Raw genomic sequence first — 10,728 nt, 5'->3', positions numbered from 1 at the left:
GGCTCTGCAGACACCCATTTAGGAGGATTGATACATCTCCCCCAGCAGGGCCAGATTTAGGAGTCAGGCCGTCCCTAGGCACAATATTTGTGTGCACCCCTTGAATCCGGAGGAAGGGAGGACCCAGAGGCTTAGGATAGCTACTGTCCCCGCCTCCAGACCGCAAATATGATTAATGTGCATAGCCGGGTGGGCAGTGGCGGACAGCAGTGAGTGGCAAGTGCCGCCGCCGTAGGCATGGATCATGTCAGAAGTGGCGCTGCGTGCCACTCGCAGCTCGGCCATCCGATGCTGCTGCCAGAGGTCAGTCACCACTCTGCCTGGCTGGCTGCCGCCCATAATATGTGCCACCCTTATGGGGCCCATACATCAGCAATCACAATTTATGGATTTCCAGATACAGGGATTTTTTGGCCAGATAAATGGATTTTACAATCTATCTGACTTTGCCCACATATTACAGATTTATTTCAGTGATCGGCAGATTTTTCCATCTAAAGATTGCATCTTCATATCTGGAAATTGCCCAATCGATTGCTGTTCATAATGTAAATAGATGAAGAAGACGAATTGGGAACGCCCACACATATAAAAAAGATCTGCAGATAATACCAGATTATTAAACATGTTTAAAAACCTGATTAAGCAATCGATTGGCGATTTTGATTGGGATTGCCAAAAGGGGGAGCCCACACATCTAAAATTAATTGTGGCAATCATCTCCATATCTGAAAATTGTCACAATTAATTGCTGATCGGGCCCTTAATTGTAATTATATTGGCTTTGGGCTACTAACTGGCCCTAATTCAGATCAGCATCAGACTGTCAGCTGATTGGGGGCAGCAATGGCCTCCATTTCTTAAAACAGAGGCATTTCCCGGCATTGCGGCGGAGACGTGGCGCTCCTCTCCTGCATTACCATAGTAGCGCTATCGCTGATGTTTCTATGTAAGCAGCAACAATAGCAACTCCAACCCCACCTGAACGCGCTGGGCCCTTAAAAGTTACGCATGCATGGCAGGAAACACTGTGTCCTAGGTTCAGTGAAGACGTAACTAACGACACATGTTCTCACCAGGAGAGATAATACAGGTGACGTGGGTCAGGGGGTTTGTATTATACCCCGGGCCCCGAAGCCTCCACTCTGAGTCACGGATTTGTTTATTCCCAGGCTCTCAGAGTGGGCTACGATTAGCACAGCAAACTCTCAGCCAGGAAAATAAGTTAGGAAACACAAAGTGATAAAAGATGTGCTTCCATGGCAACCTCCCTGCAAAACAGCAGGCGATACAAGTGCCTCTCTATCCAAATATTTCCAGGAGGGTTTCCATGTGATCTAACCAAGGGCGCAAGCCAGGCGGACGACAAGGCAGTGAGGAAATGCAGGATGCACCACAGAGCTGCCATCAGTGTAGCATGATACAATCCTTGGGTTCTCATTACTGCAAAAACATTTCAACGTTCAGTTGTACATATTAATATTGGCAGCTATGTGTTTCCCATACCAGAATTGCTTTCTCCAATAGGAATCCTCTACACTCCTCAGTCTCATATCCTGTTCTTATTCCTGCTCCTTATTGGCTGCACCAGGTCATGTGACCACAAGGTTCACCTTTTGCCAAAACTATGACCTTATACTTCCAGGAGTGCATCCTCACTGTTACTGCAGCATAACATTGCACTAGGGGCATCATTGGGGCAGGAGTCCCTTCATACCTCAGTGAATTCTTTCATTTCTGGTGACATTTTAGGCAGAACTCACTAGGACCATGGTTGTCTGGAACCGGATTACCGGTAGAGGCAGAGGATGACAGGGAGAGGCAGGGGGAGGCAGAGGATGACAGGGAGAGGCAGTAGGAGACAGAGGGTGACAGGGAGAGGCAGTGGGAGACAGAGGGTGACAGGGGGAGGCAGAGGGTGAAATGGAGAGGCTGGGGGAGGCAGAGGGTTGCAGTGAGAGGCAGAGTGTGACAGGGGGAGGCAGAGGGTTACAGTGAGAGGCAGAGGGTGACAGGGGGAGGCAGAGGGTTACAGTGAGAGGCATAGGGTGACAGGGGGAGGCAGAGGGTTACAGTGAGAGGCAGAGGGTGACAGGGGGAGGCAGAGGGTTACAGTGAGAGGCATAGGGTGACAGGGGGAGACAGAAGGTGACAGGGAGAGGCAGGGCATGGCAGGGGGATACGGATTGTGACATGGAACTCCAGTGGATAACAGGAAGAGGGTGACAGGGGCAAAAGTCGGCCCCCTAGTCCTCAAGTGCCTGGTGCAATGGGAGTTCGCCTCTGGCACATACTCCTTCAAGAGCACAGGAAAATCAGTGGCAGAAATTCCCCTCATTGAGAGTTCAGACGTCCGGATGTATCAGGCAGCTGAGTGGAAAATCATTTCCAGCGAGATAAAAGCACAGGACAGCTGGTTGCATAACGCCGGGATCTGGCAGCCACAAGGTCACCTAAAGAAGATGACTTCAAATTTCTGTAATCAGCCACTTTATGCTCTTAGCACTGATAAATAAACATTTCATCCCCGGAGGGATTTGGCACTGGGGACCCCTCAGCCTGAGGGGTCCCCAGTGCCACCACTTTGCCCACATCCCCCTGCAGAATCTACTGACCCTCTCTGCCCCAACGCTGCTCATACAAGACCTTATATGGCAATTGAGAATGACAGAGTGGCAATGCATTTGGCGAGCAATACCGGAACCTTACGGTCGGGTCTTGGGTATCTCTGTGGCAGCAAATGGCATAATAGCAGGAGAGGGTATAACAACAGTTTCAGACATTGTGGGTGACATTTAATAGGATACAAAAATTAGATTTTTTTACAATTTTTTTTGCCAAAAATGGCCAAAATCGCACTTTTTCCCGAATTAGCATATTTAATGAAATGTGAAAAACGGCAAAAACTGCGATTTTGCCGTGAAATCGCACTTTCTGAAAGTGCTATTTATAGTCGCGCCGGAACTCGCATCCGGATGTTTTCCTATTGAAAAGTATACAATTCACATATTTAATGAGATGCAAATTTTGGAAAATGTTACTTAAATCGCCAAACATTTGCGAATTGGCCAGAACCCTGCACAAATCATTGAGATCTGTGCATGGTCCTGTGTTAAAAAATGTGCTAAAGTGTTTATTTATTGTTTTAAAATGGCGTGGGGTCCTCCCTCCTGAGCATAACCAGCCCCGGACTCTTGGACCGGTCCTGGTCCCAAAAATACGGGGGACAAATGATGTGGGGGTCCCCCGTATTTTGAAACCAGCACCGGGCTCCAACAGCCCGCGGTGTCATGCCACAGCCGGGGGACACTTTTTATATAAGGTCCCCTGGCCGAACCATGAGCACGGTGGCTGGTCAGCCTTGGACGGGGTACCTGGAGGAGTGGGGACCCCCCCATTAAAGGGGACCCCCCAGGCTTCAACTGTCCAGGGCTGAAGCCTGGGGCTGTCACCGGTGTCCCGCCCCTCCCCCGTACAGCGTGAATTCCAGCATTTGTAGTTGCGGGGAAGGGGGTTGCCTGGGCTCTGAGAAAATTGCGGGAGACTTGCCCACCATCCCGGGGGGCCAGGAGGGGGACCCAATTTTCGTGACTCCCGGCCATTCCGGGAGGGTAGGCAAGCCTGGTATAACTTTATTTCACACGCATACACACACCTCACTTTTACACCAATATACTTACCAATCCAAGATCTAGCGCTGGTCTCCCTTCTGCAGAGCTGACTCACCCCGAACTGACAGCGGGGTGAGCCGGCTTTCTTCGGCGCAACTATCACCTTCTGTAGCGCTGTCCCAGCGCTATAGAGGCTGATAGCGTCTTGGACTTGTGCGTCTCCATGGAGACGCATAGCTCAGCCAATCAGGGTAAGACCTGGGCTACGCACAGACTGCACACACTGGGGAATCATTCCATGGTAAGCGGCTGTTATATGGGAGTGTCAGGTAATACGCAGGAATGGCCAGGTGTATGAGAGGAAGTCATGTGACATCAGCTCCGCCCCCGATCAACCTGATTCTATCACAACCGCTGAGTAAGTCCTGGTCTGCGCACAGACTGCACACACTGGGCGGTATTCAATGAGCCTGATTCGCCATGTTTTTATGGCGAATTTGTGCTGTTTGGCGAATTTTTGACAAAAACGGTGAATCACCCTATTCAATGACCACATGGCGAATACATTTGAAGGTTTTTTTCGCCATGATTCACCGAGTAGCAATCGCTATCTTTTTATGGAGAAGTGGAATGTGAACTTTTAAAATAAAGTGTTTTGTTTTTTACATTTGGTGTCAAAAAATCAGGAATTTTATTCTAAAGAGGGGCATGCTATTTTTATTCATGTGCTGTAAGCACATGAATATATATTTAATTTAAAAAAAATATATATATATATATATATATATTTTTTTTTTTTTACACAGCAGCCAGCAGGGGGCGCCGGAGCCGAGCCGCTCATTACATATTCATATATTCACTGCACCCGATCGTTACGATCGGGTATAGTGAATATACGGTCCCCTGCTGGCACCCCCGGGGGGCAGCCTGTGCTGCCTGGCACCCGGGGAGCCCACCTCCCCCCACAAACGTTCTGGGGCAGGCAGAGAGACTTCCATCTCTCTGCCTGCCACCGTCCTCAGGCTCCCTGCGGCATTCGCCGCAGGAGCTCATATTCACCAGTCAGGGGCAGCGAACCCCTGACACGTTGAATACCGGAGCCGGCGAGGCTCCGGAACGTGGCGAATGTGCAGCGAATACTAAAAAGGATTCGCTGCACCTCGCAGGTATTCTCATTGAATACCGCCCACTGTGGAATCCTTACATGGGGAGCGGGCGGCTGTTGTCTGGGAGTGTCAGATAATATGCAGGCGTGGTCAGGTGTATGAGGGGAAGTCATGTGACATCAGCTCCGCCCCCGATCAGACTGATTCTATCACAGCCGCTGAGTCCTGGTCTGCGCACAGACTGTGCGCACACTGGGGAATCATTGGTGAAGAAGACTGTGCACAGGCCTCCTCTCTGAATGTGTGGGGGCATTAGACTTGTTTCCTGGGCATACTGAAGTCAGTGGCTCCGTACTTGGCTTCTGCGTCACTGGTTTCAGCGACATGAATTTCCCAGTCACTCAGATGACCAATATTCCCGCAGATGATCCGATGCTGTATCCTCATAGACAGCAGCGGACCAGAGAGGCTGTCTTGTGTAGGTAGCATATCGCACACATACGCAGCGGCCATTATTAGCCCCATCTCCGAATCACGCCCAGACTCTCCTGTACTCTCACCAGAAGCTGAAAACAAACAAATCTAATAAATGTTTATTTATCCAGCTCAAAATATCAAAAACTAAAATTAGAATTTATTCCTCATGTTATGATACCGGGAGCATGAAATATGTAACATTTTTTATAGTATCTGTAATGACAGAAGCTCCCGGGAATATCTCTCTGTGACTTCTGGAGATCTGCTTTTGTTTTCCTTGTAAATATTCAGAGTTGAATTTGGTCCCGAGAAAAAGTCTAAGACAACAAATAAAGCAGCGGGTTGTAATTTTAGACCGGATCTGTGGGAAAGACAAATAATTAAGGGAATGTCTCTAAATATAATACTGATGCACGGTGCCAGCAGGACACGGCTGTCTGCGAACACGTAGCAGCATGACAGGGATTATATCCTGTCTTCCTGAATTTATGACAGCAAAGGATCCCCCGGAGGAGCGTTATAAGGGGGACCAGTTCTTGTAGAGTCCCCAAACTTGGAAAACAGAGATGGTATTGTGCTATTTTTCATGCTAATTTGGCCTCATGGGGACCTGATTTGAGTGTAAAGCGAATATTTTATTTGACCCAGAACAAGGACTCTACAGTAACAGCTTATATCCCAGTTATAAATGCACCTGAATGAGAGCAGCAGCCTCATGTGCAGTGTCTGCTTTTGATGGGCGCAGTTTCAAATGGGTTCTGTGTTCCGCTTTTTTTGTGGTTCTACATTGGAGGATGCGGGGCCCAACAAAGCCACATCTTGTGAGGAGGAGGGCCATGCAGTGGCCATGCACTGTGGCCACTTCATATTGTGCAATACAGTTTATTAATAGTCAGCCACCTACAGCCCGCAGGCCACCTACCAATCTACTTACCTTTTCCCCATTGCTCCCAGTCACAGATACTGGACGAAGGGTCCACCCTTTTAAAATATACAAGTGAAGGTTTTGCCAATAGTAACCAATCATATTCTACAAGGGTTCGGTTCAAGAGGCAATTGCCCACTGCCACCCACCCTTGAGTCTGCCATTGCTCCAGCCAGCCCCAGAGCCATGCTCTCTGGTGCGGTCTGTCAGACTCAAACCTGTAATGTCACAGGAGCTGGTACCACTTTCACACCCAGGGTCGGTCTATGGCTTCTCGGCACCCTAGTTAAAACTTCAACCTGCCACCCCCTCCCCCCAAACCCCACACTGCCCCCGAAACCCAAGCCCCTCAAGTGAAAGTGTGGAAGTGGCATCTTAGAAGTTTCACAGCTGCCACCTGCATTAAATACAACAAGGATGTCTTCCTCACAGATATCCTTCATTTTGTGATAGGTCCCCAGATCCCTAGTGACCTCATTACCTCCAGGGAGGCTCATGCCCTATCCCAAGATGGACACCAAGATGGGAGACAGAAGTATCCTGTCTAGCCCCTATGAGAAACCTAATTAATTACTGTTGTAGAGCTCTTCCAGCATCCCTGAACCAATACCCATTTGTAGCTTATCATTACCGCCTGGTGAACTATACGAAACCCAGCTCCTCTCCCACACCAGTGTACATGTAACAGTGAGTACGGGGAGAGCGATTTTGCCATCAGAAGCCGGCAGATTTACTACCGGCTATAGCAATGTTATTAATGGTGTTATCCCTTTGTTGTCTAGGGTGAAGTGAGCAAAAGGGAAGTAACAGCGCCCCCTGCAGGCATATAATCTAAGAGATTCTGAGATCTGTATGGCTGAACAGCATAACACAACCATACACACCGGTGGATTATATATATATATATATATATATATATATATATATATATATAAACACAGCGGGGTCCGGCACAGCCTCCTGTGGTGTGCGTGCTTGGGTGCCTCCAGCAAGGGGGTAGATACAACGAAATGGAAGTGGCACTCCAAAGGCTTCAAATCACGAGTTTAATAAGCAATCACAGCAACGTTTCAATGCCAGCTAGGGCATTATCTTCAAGGCTAACAGCTACAATACATAGACATACCTTATATACATGAAAAGGACTCCGCTTTGCCGCGAACGGGACCACGCACCCGAGCGGCGGCGCAGGAGAGGTGACGTCATTCCGCCGGCGCCTCGCCTAGCGTCAGCGGGGAGCGTCACTAAGCAACCCTGTAAACAAAAACAAAAAGAAAAAAACACATTTAAAATTACATAGAACGCAATCAAAACATAGCAAAAATCAACATAGCATGGGCACAAACGTACATATGTCTAGGTCCGCCCAAATAGGTAGCAATCTATGGTGAAAAAGTGATGCCAACGTGGCCACAGTTATACCAAAATAATAACCACGAACAAACAACGGGCATCTAAGCAAGAGGGCATAACTACCATACTTGCTGAGTAGCCAAATCTATATGGCTAAGACGGGGCAGAACAAAAGGGTGCAAAGAGAATAACACAAGAAAAATACGCATGAATGGGAAATATTAGGTGGACAGTATGCTTATTCCCGAATGTTCATTAAGACCATTTGGGGTCACGGTGCCCAACCTGAGTATCCACCTGGCCTCACATTAAAGTAGGCTCTGCGCCCTATTACCACCCCTCAATGACCCAGGCACATGATCGATCATGCGATATTTAAGTTGGGACATAGTGTGGGAAGTGGTGGACCAATGGCGGGCTACAGGTTGTTCACTTTTTTTAGTTAACAAGGCATTTTTGATAGCTGACCTGTGGGCTGTCATACGCTCCTTAAAGGTGCGCTCGGTTTTACCGACATATGACAGCCCACAGGGACAGACAATCTGATACACAACGAAACGGGTGTTGCATGTAAGGGTATGATTGATATACATGGTTTTCCCAGTCTGAGGGTGTGGAAAAGTGTTACCTGTAATTAAGAACCGACAGGTAATGCATGTGCAGCGGATGTTGCCTTTGTGAGCAATTTTTATGCTAGGGCCAATGAGGATATTAGTTTTCACCAATGTATCTTTAAGATTTCTAGGTCTTTTGTAACATGCCATGAGGTCAGTAGATTGTAGGCCCAAGTCAGGGTCAGATTTGACCATGTGCCATAGCTTTTTGGAGGTGGAATTAATCGTAGGGCTACTAGTGTTGAAAGTAGTTACCCAGGGCATACGGTTACCCAATTCTTTTGCTGTTATTTTGGGCATCAATAAATCTTTTCTGTCAAGGGCGTCAACTTTTTTACGGGCTGCTTCTAAGACCAAAGAGGGGTATCCCCTATCTTGAAATTTACCGATCATTTTATCCATCTGTTCATTAGCTATACTTGGGTTGGAATTAATGCGCTTAGTCCGCAGTAATTGGGAGTAAGGTAACCCCTGAACCGAGGCTTTAGGGTGACAACTTGAGTAATGAAGAAGGTTGTTTCTGTCGGTAATTTTAGAAAAGAGGCTGGTGGATATCTGGCCAGCATCGCATCTTATCTCAACATCTAAGAAAGTAACACATTCCCTGCTATGCATAAATGTGAATTTAACAGGGCTAAGTGTCGAGTTATGAAGTTCGATGTGCCTGATGAGGTCCTCTGGGGGGCCCCTCCAAAAAATCAGCAGATCATCTATATAGCGGGTATAGAATGTAATTCTCCCCGCTATATGATGATCACTAAAAAACACTTTTTCCTCTACATCAAACATGAATATGTTTGCATATGAGGGAGCTACCGCCGCCCCCATAGCACATCCGGTTAGTTGGAGGAAAAATGATCCATTGTAGATGAAAAAGTTTTTAGTCAAAATGAGCTCAAGGAGCTGTAAAACTAAATCCACACTAGGGCCACTATACATAGGGTGGTTAGTTATGTAGTCCCTAACCGCGGCCATCCCCACATCGTGGGGAATGACCGTGTAGAGACTACACACATCCACCGTAAAAAGACTGATATCACCATCTATGGACCCAAGAGATTGTAGTTTGCAAAGAAGGGACGTGGTATCTAACAAATACCTGGGGTGGGCACGTATACAGGGCTGCAACACACTATCCACAAGAATGGAAGAGGGCTGGAACAGGGATTCCCGGGCTGCGATAATGGGGCGGCCAGGGGGGTCCACTAGTGTCTTGTGTATTTTAGGGGTAGTGTACATAAGTGGTACCAATGGATAGGCAGGGATTAAAGCATCTTTCACCTGCTGGGTAATTATTTTCTTGTCAACTGCTAACTGAAGGACTGCAATTAACTCTGTTTTAAAGGTACTAGACGGGTCAGACGCCAATTTTTTATAGGTAAGTTCATCATTAAGGTGCTCCATGACCTGCGCGTGGTATTTGTCACGGTCTTGCAGGACAAGGGCACCCCCCTTGTCTGCTGGACGGAAGATCAATTTGTCATTTTTGGACAAGTCCTGCAATGCTGACCGTTCGGCTTTGGAGAGGTTGTCCCTGGTGGGTATCTTCTTGGGGATTTCAACTTTAATTTCATTGTTCAGCAACCGCATATATGTTCTGATGGTGGGGTTAAAGGACTGGGGATCGAAATTAGACTTAGGTAGAATCTTCTTCAGTTGGGGGGGTATAGTACCCCAACCACTATGTTCGACCTGTGCACATGATGTCACGTCCCTAGGCTTGGAGAAATAGTCCTTCAGTCTTAGTTGGCGTGCAAGGCGGTGCTGCTCAATATGCCAGGTGTCCTTATCAAAATGTGAGGTAGGGGCGAATGAGAGACCTCGACGATTCAGCTGGGGTAAGGGGGTAGGAGGACAGGTTTATAACTAGTTCCTGCCCCTCCCTGCTGGTGGTTTTCTTCCAGCGTTTTTTCCTTTCGGCCTGGCCCCCTCTGCGGGTATATGGGCGCCACCTCCTTGAGGGCTGCGCCGATTGCGAACCCCTAAAGGGTGAGGCAGGCTGACTGATGAAGGTTCCCCCCCTACACATTCTCCTTCACTGTTTGACGAATTAAATTCAGTAGAGGACCCCTGGTACCTCTCTTGTCCACGCTTGTACCTTCGGAAAAATGTTTTTTTAGGCCCACTTGCTTGTTGTGGGGCTGTCCACTGATAAACCAGATTTAGTTCATAGTCTGTGTCGACTTTGATTTTCTTTTCCCTCTTAAATTTAATCAGATTCCTTTTGTAAGCTTGCAATTGCTCATTCAGCTTTGCATACCAGTCGGTAGTGGTGTCTTCGCATGATCGATCATGTGCCTGGGTCATTGAGGGGTGGTAATAGGGCGCAGAGCCTACTTAAATGTGAGGCCAGGTGGATACTCAGGTTGGGCACCGTGACCCCAAATGGTCTTAATGAACATTCGGGAATAAGCATACTGTCCACCTAATATTTCCCATTCATGCGTATTTTTCTTGTGTTATTCTCTTTGCACCCTTTTGTTCTGCCCCGTCTTAGCCATATAGATTTGGCTACTCAGCAAGTATGGTAGTTATGCCCTCTTGCTTAGATGCCCGTTGTTTGTTCGTGGTTATTATTTTGGTATAACTGTGGCCACGTTGGCATCACTTTTTCACCATAGATTGCTACCTATTTGGGCGGA

This window comes from Crinia signifera, chromosome 11 (genome assembly GCF_055691185.1).
Source record: "Crinia signifera chromosome 11, ASM5569118v1, whole genome shotgun sequence".
In the NCBI taxonomy this organism is placed as follows: Eukaryota; Metazoa; Chordata; class Amphibia; order Anura; family Myobatrachidae; genus Crinia; species Crinia signifera.
Note: the sequence above shows the minus strand (reverse complement) of the source record.